This window comes from Sciurus vulgaris, assembly GCF_902686455.1.
Source record: "Sciurus vulgaris genome assembly, chromosome: 3".
NCBI classification, from domain to species: domain Eukaryota; kingdom Metazoa; phylum Chordata; class Mammalia; order Rodentia; family Sciuridae; genus Sciurus; species Sciurus vulgaris.
This window is the reverse complement of record NC_136463.1, coordinates 167659249-167670511: the sequence shown is the minus strand read 5'-3', so window position 1 is coordinate 167670511 and position 11263 is coordinate 167659249. Positions and strand designations below refer to the sequence as shown.

General features: G+C 40.6%; 1 pseudogene across 1 annotated transcript; it reads left to right on the top strand.

The window, feature by feature from the left end:
• The first annotated feature begins 3843 nt into the window (after positions 1–3843).
• On the top strand, positions 3844–5020 carry LOC306656778 (glyceraldehyde-3-phosphate dehydrogenase-like; annotated as a pseudogene). Its single transcript has one exon. The product of its transcript is annotated as a glyceraldehyde-3-phosphate dehydrogenase-like (transcript).
• Positions 5021–11263: the final 6243 nt, after the last annotated feature.

Here is an 11263-nt window from a genome sequence, read left to right as displayed (position 1 = left end):
TCTGGTGTCATCTTTTACTTACTGGTCATGAGGTGAGCCATTTTTGCTATGTCATATGCTCCCTGGCATTGCTATCCAGCACCCACACCACAAAAGTAATATGTCTGCTTGATTGTGACATGGAGCATCTAATACCATGAGCCAAATCAAGTTTTTTTTTTTCTTTGTAAGTTAGTTATTTCAGGTATTTTGTTATAGAGATGGAAACTGATGCCATAGTTTGGGTATGAGTTATCTCCCCCTAAACTCGAGATGAAATTATTTGATTATAGAGCTTTAACCTAATTAGTAGATTAATCATTTTGGTAGATTAGTTATTTGAATGGACTAACTGGGTAGTAACTGTGGGCAGGTGGGGCATGGCTGGAGGAAGTTCATTCACAGGGCATGTCTTTGGAGTTTATATTTTGTCCCTGGCTCCTCACTTGCTCTCTTTCTCTGTTCTTCCACCATGATGTTCTGCTTCACCAGCAATGGAGTTAGTGAGCAAAGACTAAACCTCTGAAACCATGAGCTAAAATAAACTTTTCCTCCTCTAAGTTGTTCTTGTTGGTCTTTTGGTCACAGCAATGGAAAGCTAACTAACACAGCTACTAATACATGTGAGTTCAAGAAATAGCTATTCCTTTTGACCTTTATCCTTAGTTCTATCAGAGAACATATTGGAAAGAAAATTATGAATCTGAAAGTAATTTTGATGTTTTTCCACTGACAGAATTATTCCATACTGTTTTCTTGTTAAACATTTACAGAAATTTTAAATATAATTCTTCTTTTTATACTTAAGATAGGAAAGTATTCTGAATCAAATGCATGTTTACAATTTCTTTGTGTTACGGAATTATGTATACATATGAGCAAAATAAGAAAGCATTACTCTCTAATCACTACCAGCCACCACCAATGTTAATGTCTTGATATAGTACCTTTCATCTTTTTTTCCATGTGTTCATATGTAAATCTAGTTATATTATCTATTTATATACCAATTAGGAAAATTATAGTGTATACTCATTAGCAACCTTTTTATTGATAATAGTTTAAGATTATGGAAAAGTTGGGAAGAGAGTGCAGAAAATTTCCATAGAACATATACCCAGTATCCTCTACTGTTAATATCCTACATTAATACAGTGCTAACATCACACTAAGGAACCAACCTAATGAACCAATATTAATACAGTGCCATTTTAGACACCAGTACTAACACAGTATTACTGGCTCAAGACTGTGTCTTATTTAGATAGCTTCAGTTTTTACCTAATATTCTTTTTCTGTCCCGGGATCCCATCTAGGACACCACATTACCTTCAGTCACCTGTGTTTCGAGGCTTCTCAGCCTACAACAGTTTTTCAGACTTTCTTGTTCTTGATGGCTTGATGATTTTGAGGAGGAATGGTTCTGTATTTTGTAAAATGTCCCCGCATTGGGATCTGCCTGATGTTTTCCTCTTGCTGGCACTGGGCTTATGGATTTGGGGTAGGAGAACCACAGGGGTAAGGTACCATTCTCATCCTGACTCTTTTTCTGTTCTTTTTCCATACCATGGTATTTGGGGGTCACTAAATGGAGCCCACACTTAAGGGGTTGGGAGTTATGTTCCACTCTTTGAAGCAGTGAGAATCTTCATGAATTATTTGGAATTCTTTAGCATGGATAGTTTGTATATGCTTTTGCATATTTATTTCTTTATTTACCCATTTATTCATATCAGTATGGACTCAACGCTTTGGATTATACTATAATGCTATGTTTCTTATTTTGTTGCTCAGGTTGTTCCTGCTTTGACCATCGGCAGCCCTTTGGTTGTGGCCATGTCTGTTTGGCAAGTCCCTGCTGCTGTGAGTTTCCTTGAGCATTTCCTTCTTCCTGGCACTACAGAACTCATATAGTTTTCCTGCTTCAGACCTAAAATCAGCCATTTCTCCCAGGAGCCCTGGTTCCTTTTCCTAGAAAACAGTATTATAAACCAAGATTTGGGTGCTGGGCCCCCAATATTATTGAATATTATTGCTTTTAGGCTCTCTCAGCTAACAAATGGAGGAAATATGTATGTGTAGAAAAACTGGTGCAGATACACATATCTGCGATTATTTATTCCTGTATGTTTATCTGTATCTGTGTTAAACTAAACATGAGTTCATACTGATGCCTCCAAGTCTAATCTAGTAAATACAACATGATTCATTCTAAACTTCTTTCCTTGTTTGTCTATAAACTCCCACTCCAAGCATAAGAAATGTAGCTTTCACCATCTGCCATTCATTTACTTAATCACTCAATTCTAATATACATGTATAGGGTTTTCATAATTGTTAACCTTGCTCTCATGGGAAATGACTCTACCAACTAGAGTGCAGAGCTTATGTACAGTTTTAGTTCCTACCCTTTGTGGGGGGCGGGGTACCAGGGATTGGATCCAGGAGCACTTAACCACTGCACCACACCCCAAGTCCTTTTTATTTCTTTCTTTTTTAGAGACAGGGTCTCACTAAGTTCCTCAGGGCCTTGCTAAGTTGCAGAGGCTGGCTTTGAATTTGCAATCCTCCTGCCTCAGCCTCCCAAGCTGCTGGGATTACAAGCATGTACCAACATGTCCAGCCTAGTTCTTACTCATTTTTAAAGTCATTTGGTTCAACATTTTCATCCTGGCCCTCCACAGAGAGGTCATTTTGTACACTTCTAAATTGGATGGATTCCTTGGTCATAATTTGCACTCTATCCTGGGATTCTCTGATCTCCTGAATGATTAAGTTTTTAAACTTGTATACATTGTTTCACTTTGGTCCTGTAAAGTTCTACAGGTTTAGAAAATTGGATGTCTTGTAATCACCATTACATTACCATGCAGAATAGTTCTACCTATTTGACCATACCCTTCCTTCAAATCCTGACAACCACTGATCTGTTTGATGTTTCTTGTGTTATTTCCAGAATGTCATTAGAGTTGTATGATACAGTATAAACTTTTCAGACTTCACTTAACAATATGCATTTAAGAGTTATCCATATTTTGCATGACTTGATAGCTCATTCCTTTTTATTGCTAAAGAGTATGCCATTGTATGGATGTAGCACAGTTTATAGATTACTTCTAGTTTGGGAAATCATGAATAATAATGAATCATGTGTGTGTGTATTTTCAGATCACCTGAATAAATACTTGAGCCTGATTGTGGGGTCATATGAAAAGACTATTTTGCTTTGTAAGAAACTGCTAAATTGCCTTCCAAAGTGGTTGCATCATTTCTCATTACCACCAGCAATGAGTGAGACTTCTTATTGTGCAGCATCCTTACCAGCAATTATTATTGTTAGAATTTTTTTTTTTTGATTTTAGGTATTCTAATAGGTGTATCTATTCTTATTGGTTTTTTAATTTGCTTTACTCTAATGATGATGTTGAACATCTTTTCTTGTCCTTATTTTTCATCTGTGTATCTTCTTTTATGATATATTTGTTCAGATCTTTTGCTTATTTTTAGTTTTTTTGTCTTCATATATTTGATATGTCCTTTATCAATTATGTAATTTATAAATACTCTGTCTTTACTCTCATAACAGTGTCTTTTCTAGATGACTCTTTTAATCTGCTTTTTTTTTAACTCAACAATACGTCATTAGCATCTTTTGTATTGTTCTTCCATAACATCACTTTCTAAAGACTGAATTATTCCATTACTGAATTTCCTATACAGTGTCATATTGTTGGACAAATATGTAGATGGACATCCCTCTAACTGAAATTTCTCTTACCTACTAATTTAGAATAAATTTAGATTAAGGGCTCTCTGCTCCGCCCCGTTCGACAGACAGCTGCTGCTTCTCAACTTGCGCAGTGTGAGCCGCATCCCTGAGACAGGATGGTGAAGGTCGGAATGAACGGATTTGTCCGTATTGGGCGTCTGGTCACCAGGGTTGTTTTTAGCTTTGGCAAAGTGGATATTGTTGCCATCAGTGACCCTTCCTTGACCTCAACCACATGGTCTACATGCTCCAGTGTGATTCTACCCATGGTAAATTCCATGGCACAGTCAAGGCTGAGAATGGGAAGCTTGTCATCAATGGAAATTCCATCTCCATCTTCCAGGAGCAAGATCCCGCCAACATCAAATGGGGCGATGCTGGCACTGAATATCTCGTGGAGTCCACTGGTGTCTTCACTACCATGGAGAAAGCCGGGGCTCATTTGAAGAGCGGTGCCAAAAGGGCCATCATCTCTGCCCCTTCTGCTGATGCCCCCATGTTTGTGATGGGCGTGAACCATGAGAAGTATGACAACTCTCTGAAGATCATCAGCAGTGCCTCCTGCACCACCAACTGCTTAGCCCCCCTGGCCAAGGTCATCCACGACAACTCTGGCATTGTGGAAGGACTCATGGCCACAGCCATGCCACCACTGCTCCTCAGAAGGCTGTGGATGGCCCCTTGGGAAACTGTGGTGTGTGGCCGTGGGGCTGCCCAGGATATCACCCCAGCATCCACTGGAGCTGCCAAGCTGTAGGCAAGGTCATCCGTGAACTGCATGGGAAGCTCACTGGCATGGCTTTCCGTGTGCCCACCCCCAACGTGTCAGCTGTGGATCTGACCTGTCGCCTGGAGAAAGCTGCCAAATACGATGACATCAAGAAGACAGTGAAGCAGGCATCAGAGGGCCCCCTCAAGGGCATCCTGGGCTACACAGAGGACCAGGTCGTCTCCTGCGGCTTCAACAGTGATGCCCACTCTTCCACCTTCGATGCTGGGGCTGGCATTGCCTCAATGACCACTTTGTCAAAATCATTTCTTGATATGACAATGAATTTGGCTACAGTAACAGGGTGGTGGACCTTATAGTCCACATGGCCTCCAAAGAGTAAGAGCCCCTGGACCATCTGCCCCACAAGAACACAGAGGAAGAGAGAGGCCCTCGGCTGGGGAATCCCTGCCCCTAATTCAGTCCCTCAACACACTGAGAACCTCCCCTCCTCCCAATTTCCATCCCAGACCCCTTGAAGAAGGGGAGGGGCTTAGGGAGCCCTACTGTCATGTACTATCAATAAAGTTCACTGTACCCTCAAAAACTTTTTAATTAAAATTTGATCTTCAAAGGTATCAACCCTTTAAAGACTTTTGCTAAGACACGTTGTCCTGTTCCTTGATTTTCCATGTTTATGAAGCTCTTTGTTCCTTTTTTAGGTCAGGGTCAGAGGAAGGCCACAAAGGCCTATGGATGTGTCACGAGCTTTGATAACCAGGATGTTAAATTCACCTGTAGCTGAGACATTGAGTGACAGCTGCCTTCTAACCTTTATGAGTAACACCTCTCATTTGTTTCAGTTTGCTTTCTGAACCCAGGCCTGTATCTTCTAGAAATCCTATCCCCTAGCCTCCCATCTCAGCACTGGCCCACAGTGACAGAGTTCACTGAGGCACTCCAACAATATATGCCCAGCTACTTAGACTGTAAAGTCATTTGGGGCCTTTGAGGGGCTGGGAGAGACCACTTTGGGCCACCATGGCCTTCCCGGCTTTCTAAACCTGGGTTAATGCCCTTCTATTGCATTCCCCATGACAACTGGATTTAGATTTAATATTTAATGTGTCTGCCCACCTATGAGATTTTTAATATCTTCAACTGAGCTACTTAAACATCTTGCTTTTGCATTAAAAAAAAAAAAAAAAAAAAAAAAAAACACATTAAATGGAAAGAAAAGTTCCTTGAATGTTCCACAGCAGCCTCTGAGAGTTGTTACAAAACAGACTTGGGCATCTCTCTCCTGGGGGGAGGAACCACCAGGTTTCAGCTTCTGCTTTGTTTTAAGCATCCTGCAGAGTCTATAAACTTGTGTTGGGGCAGCATTCACTCAGAGTCTGAGTGGCAGAGAAGGAAGCGGTAGCAAGAATCGGGCTCTTTGGCCAACTTTAACTTTTTAGGTTTGGTTTCGTGCTGCCAGACGCGGCTGCTAACCTTTGGCCTACAGTAGTTTTGACAAATATGGAGGCTGTTAGTCAAAGGCACTCTGTTTCCCTAAGAACGCGTTGCAACACATTTAACTCAGAGCCATGTCAGTTGCAACAGAGCCTGTGCTTTAACAAGGGCGTTGGATCTTGGGGAGAATAAACCAGTCATGGCTTTACAGGCCTTTTAGGGAAAGCCACTGCTGTGCTGCGTGCTCTCGGTGCTTGGGAATGCACAGCAGTGCTGGATGCCAAGGATATAAACAGCCAGAACAATATGTTCAGCACTTAAGGAAATACAGCTGGATCTAGCAAATGTATACCACGGCACCGGCTCCGGGGCTGGAGGCATTTCCTCTGCACATTTTACCCACTTAAGTCATGTTGAACCCGAGGTCCTAACACACCACTCCAGCCCCACGTGATTTCGAAGATATGCTAATGGAGGAGCATTTCTGTGCGCTGAACTTGAGTTCCTCTTGTGTTTTCACTAGATTGGAGTTGTTTAAGGTAGAGGATCACAGGTCTAAATGACTATAAATTCTGCCACTTCACATGCAGTGCCACCAACTCAAATAAGATAGAGCGAAGGTAAGTATTATCAGTTTGAGGATTAAAACAGCCCTCAACCTTTGGATCCTGAGTGGTCCCCTCCCTTCTCCCCACGTGCTATTACAGAATAAATATTACAGAATATAAACATTACAGAATATTTATATTCTGTAAATATATGTGGCCACAGAAGCACATTCACAAAGCTTGGAATCAGCGCTTTTACCTAGACTGTGTTTTGAGTCATCATTTACATATAATTGATAAGAATAGACAAGAATCATCTGTGATTTTGAAATTTGGACTCAAAGAAAGTTTCTAGGTCCCACATTATTGCCATTTTTAGTTTCCATGTAAGAGTTTTCATCTTCGATTTCCTTCATTCATTCTGCCTGAGATTTTCAGTGCCCCTGTATCAAAAGAAGGGAGAAGAGGGACAGTGTATTAAGAATTTTCGTTGTTGTTAAGCAAGTAGATTTTAGCTGTTTTGTCACCAAATAAACAAATAACTGTGATATGACATATTTAATCAGTTTCACTGTTGTAAACATTTTATGATTTACATGTAGACCATAACATCCCGTTGTAAACCTCTAATATATATAATAAAATTTATTTTGAAATAAATAAGCAGAAGAATGAGACAGAAAAAGTGAACAGAGTATTACAACCAAGGCATTATTCCCAACTTCCTCTCCATCTCTCAACTACTGTTACTAGTCAGGGAGGGAGGAAGTTAATCAAAAGTAGAATTAATTTTCATAGTTTATAAAGCTCCTACCGGTTCCCAGATATTTTATATACATCACATCACCTAGTTCCATGACAATTCAGCAAAGGGGATAGATATTATTAGTCCCATTTCACAGATAGGGAAAACAAAGGGCTAAAATAATAAGTAAATTATTCAGACACAGAGCTATAGGCAGTATTTGAAGCTACATGTGATTATGTACAACCCAGTTGTTCCCTACCTACATCACATTGAACCCTTTGGCAGGTAACTGGAACAAACTTCTGTCAGGGAGGTTGGGGATTGGAGTTCTGGCTGAACAACAGAATCACAGACAAACATGAAAGAGGCAGCCGCCTTCTAAGAACAGAACTTGCAAAAATCCTATAGTCACGGAAAGCTTAGTTCTGAAAACTTGACCCAGGTTATACCCAGGCAGATTTGGGTAGAGTCAGTGGGGACAGGTACAAATTCCCAACCTTGCATTTTCTGTTTGAGCAGAACTTCCTCACTCCTTCCCCTGCAATTAAAAAGCAAACTCAGCTACATCAATGTAGCCTGCTGATTTTAAGTCTGTTGGGTTAATACAGAGGAGTAGGGTGACTGGGTTAAATAGTGGTTTCATTTCAAGTTTTTTGAGGAATTTCCATACTGCTCTCCAGAGTGGTTGTACCAATTTGCAGTCCCACTAGCAATGTATGAATGTACCTTTTTCCCCACATCCTTGCCAACATTTATGGTTACTTATATTCTTGATAATTGCTATTCTGACTGGAGTGAGATTAAATCTCATTGTACTTTTAATTCGCATTTCTCTAACTGCTACAGGTGTTGAACATTTATGTGCCCTTCAACAGATGAATGGACAAAGTAAAGGTGGTACCTACACACAATGGAATATTACTCAGCCATAAAGAGAAATTAAATTATGGCATTTGCTGGTAAATGGATGGAACTGGAGACTATCATGCTAAGTGAAATGTTCTGTCTGAGATGCAGATGCTAACTCACAGTAAGTGGGGGGGGGCGTGGCAGGGAAGAATAGAAGTACTTTGGATTAAATTTTGGATTAGACAAAAGAGAATGAAGGGAAGGGAAGAGGTTGAATAGGAAAGATAGCAGAATGAGTCAGACATTACCTTCCTATGTGCATATGATTATACAACCAACGTGATTCCACATCATGTGCAACCAGAAGAATGAGAAGTTGTACCCCATATATGTATAATATGTCAAAATACACTCTACTATCATTTATAACTAATAAGAACAAATTTTTTAAAAGTTGAACAATGTTAGGAAAGAATCCTCTAATAAACAAATATAAATCTTGTAATATGCAAAGAAACTAAAATCAGACATAATAAAAAAAGAAAAGAAAAGCAAACTCAGATTCCACTTAAGCTTTCTCTGTTGCCGGCTCTGGGGATCTGTGCTTCTCTCCGTGTCCTAGAGAACATATACCATCTTCACACGAGGGGGATACCACAGGAAACCGGCATATAACAGAGACGTCAGAAATGATTAATTTTTTGAAGTATTTACCTAAAATTTTACACAGACCATGCTTAATGTCCTGATTTCAAAATTAATTTCTCCATCACACTTGCGACATCCCAATAATCACCATCACCACGCATGGCAAACGAGGGAAGCACAGGGAGCGACGGATACGAAGGAGCAGGGCAAACACGATGCGCTGTGCATCCCTCCTAAACCGCAGACATAATCACCTTGGGGTGAGAAGGCAGACAGGTGGCATCGATGGATTATTAATTTATTTCCTCACTGCTCTAAATCCTGTTTTCTGGGTTTCTATATATTTGTTGGGAAATGAAGTTCCAGTTAAATCTTTGTTACTCTCCCCCTGGAGCAAACATTGTGCGTAAAGCCAAGACTTATTCAGAACAAATCTTATTTCTGGACACTACCTTCCTTCCAAGGCCCCTTTTCCAAAATGCCACTAATGGAGACCATTGCTTTGCCTCATGAATTAGTTCATTAGCCACTGCTTAGGGGACACCTCCAAGGCACCCATCACTGTGCCAGACATCAGGGCTATGAAGACAAACAGCATCCTCCATGCCCTCAGAGAGTCCATGCTCAGAGAAAGACACCTGAACAGTCACGTAGAGAAGCTCAGTAGTCGAAGACCATACACAACCTAGCGAGCACATTCAGTATATATAAGTATCCTCCAGGCAGAGAAAATTCCTTATGTTTTATGTTGGAAAACAAATTCCCCTTTTTAAGAAAACTAAGTTGGCACCATTCAAATTATCAGCCCTAAATTAATCATCTGTAGTCATTGGTGCCCTGTAGCTAGAATGGCTTTAGTTCTCCATTACTGAAATCTACTGACACACAGCCAAACCCAATATAATACAATCCTAGGGGAAATATCACATTTCTCTGGGTATGTAATTGAAAAAACTCCATACTTAGAATCTATGACATTTTCATTGCATAACAATTTGGGGAACTCACATCCGGCCACATATTTAGAAGGTAACCCATGGCAACCATGAGAAGTTGCTTTGGTTTCACATAGAACTTAAAAATGAACACTGGCTTATCTGATAGCTGGAAGACGCAGGGGCCGCAAAACTCATCACATGTCCTTTGCATTATTAAATCAAACACTGCTCTGGGCCTACGTGAGTGTTTGTGAAGCAAGAAAGCTTGTATCCCTCACTTGGTCCTATGAATATGTAGATGGTCCTCATGTTTGATTTTTTTCTGGGCTTTTATGAAATATGTCTTGCTCATACTTAGGGCAGGGTGGTTCAACGGAAGGGTCCGCTCTGCTTTTCAGTTTCTCTGTCTCTGCCTTGTTGACTCACTAAAAAATTACTGTAACCTCTGCTTCCATTTCTTCACTACTGAAGGAATTGTCCCTAAAGGTTCATTGAGTTGTGGGACATTTGAGTTTGCTGAGCAGAAGTTCTAATGTGGCTCTGCGTGGCCTCTTCCAGAATGCCTCAGTTATCTATCTCCCAGATTCATTTATCCTTGAAGGAGGGAGGAGTCAGTTTGGAGGCACAGACTGAGAGGAGAGAAGGGCACGGAGGGTGGGGCAGAGGGAATAGCATCTGCTCTTTTTTTTGGCATCTTATATAAAGTTGGTAGCTCAGCAGTTATCTGGAAGCAAAGTTGATGCACCATTTTACCTAGATGCTTTGTGAATGTGAGGCAGCCTGGGTGTCAGACGCAGGCAGGACTACTGGAGACTCTGGTTGCGCTACTCTGGGATACAAGTGACAAAGTGGGAGGCAGGGTGAAGCGGAGGTCACAATTCTCTGTACATTGAAGAATACCTCAAGGAATCAGCATAGCACCCCAAGGAAGCCTTCCTTGGGGGCACCCCTGCTATGCTGCTGCTTTTCTGGCGAGCTCCTTGAGAGACAGTCATGACAGCTCTTGTAGCCAGTGGTCACCTGAACACTGGAACATGGAAGAAACTGAGCTGTCAAGATTGTAACTGATGGACTATGTGTGGTCTTTGTGAGACCCTTTCGGCGGTTTTGAGGAATAACTCTAGTCACTTTGAAGGACTGTTCAATCTATTCCTTCTACACAGAAATGTATGTGCAGTTTCCCAATTTTAAGTTTTGGACTTACAAAATTTTAAACACCTGTGCACCAAGAGGTTAGGGCCAAAAGAGCAGAGTCCATTTTTAATGACTGTGAAGCTGACCAACCTCAGACTCTCTCTGACCTCCAAACCTCTATTAATTAAAAGAGAAAATCATCTTGTTTAAACCACTGTTTTTCTGATATGCAGCTATCTAATTCATGCAAACACATACCATGACACTGTTCTGGAAACTATGGCTATGCATAGTTATTATTTTAGTTGAAAAAAGCATTACTTATATATTTGTTCACACAGTTAAATAATAAAAAGCGCTTAAACAATATATCAAAACAACAAGGTAGAAGACTTACCTAGCAGTAGTGATTAATTATACAAAAAATGGACAGAACCCCAGGGCTGGGATAAAGGGAGGGGGTCTTTTCTAGAAAGTGGGATGTAC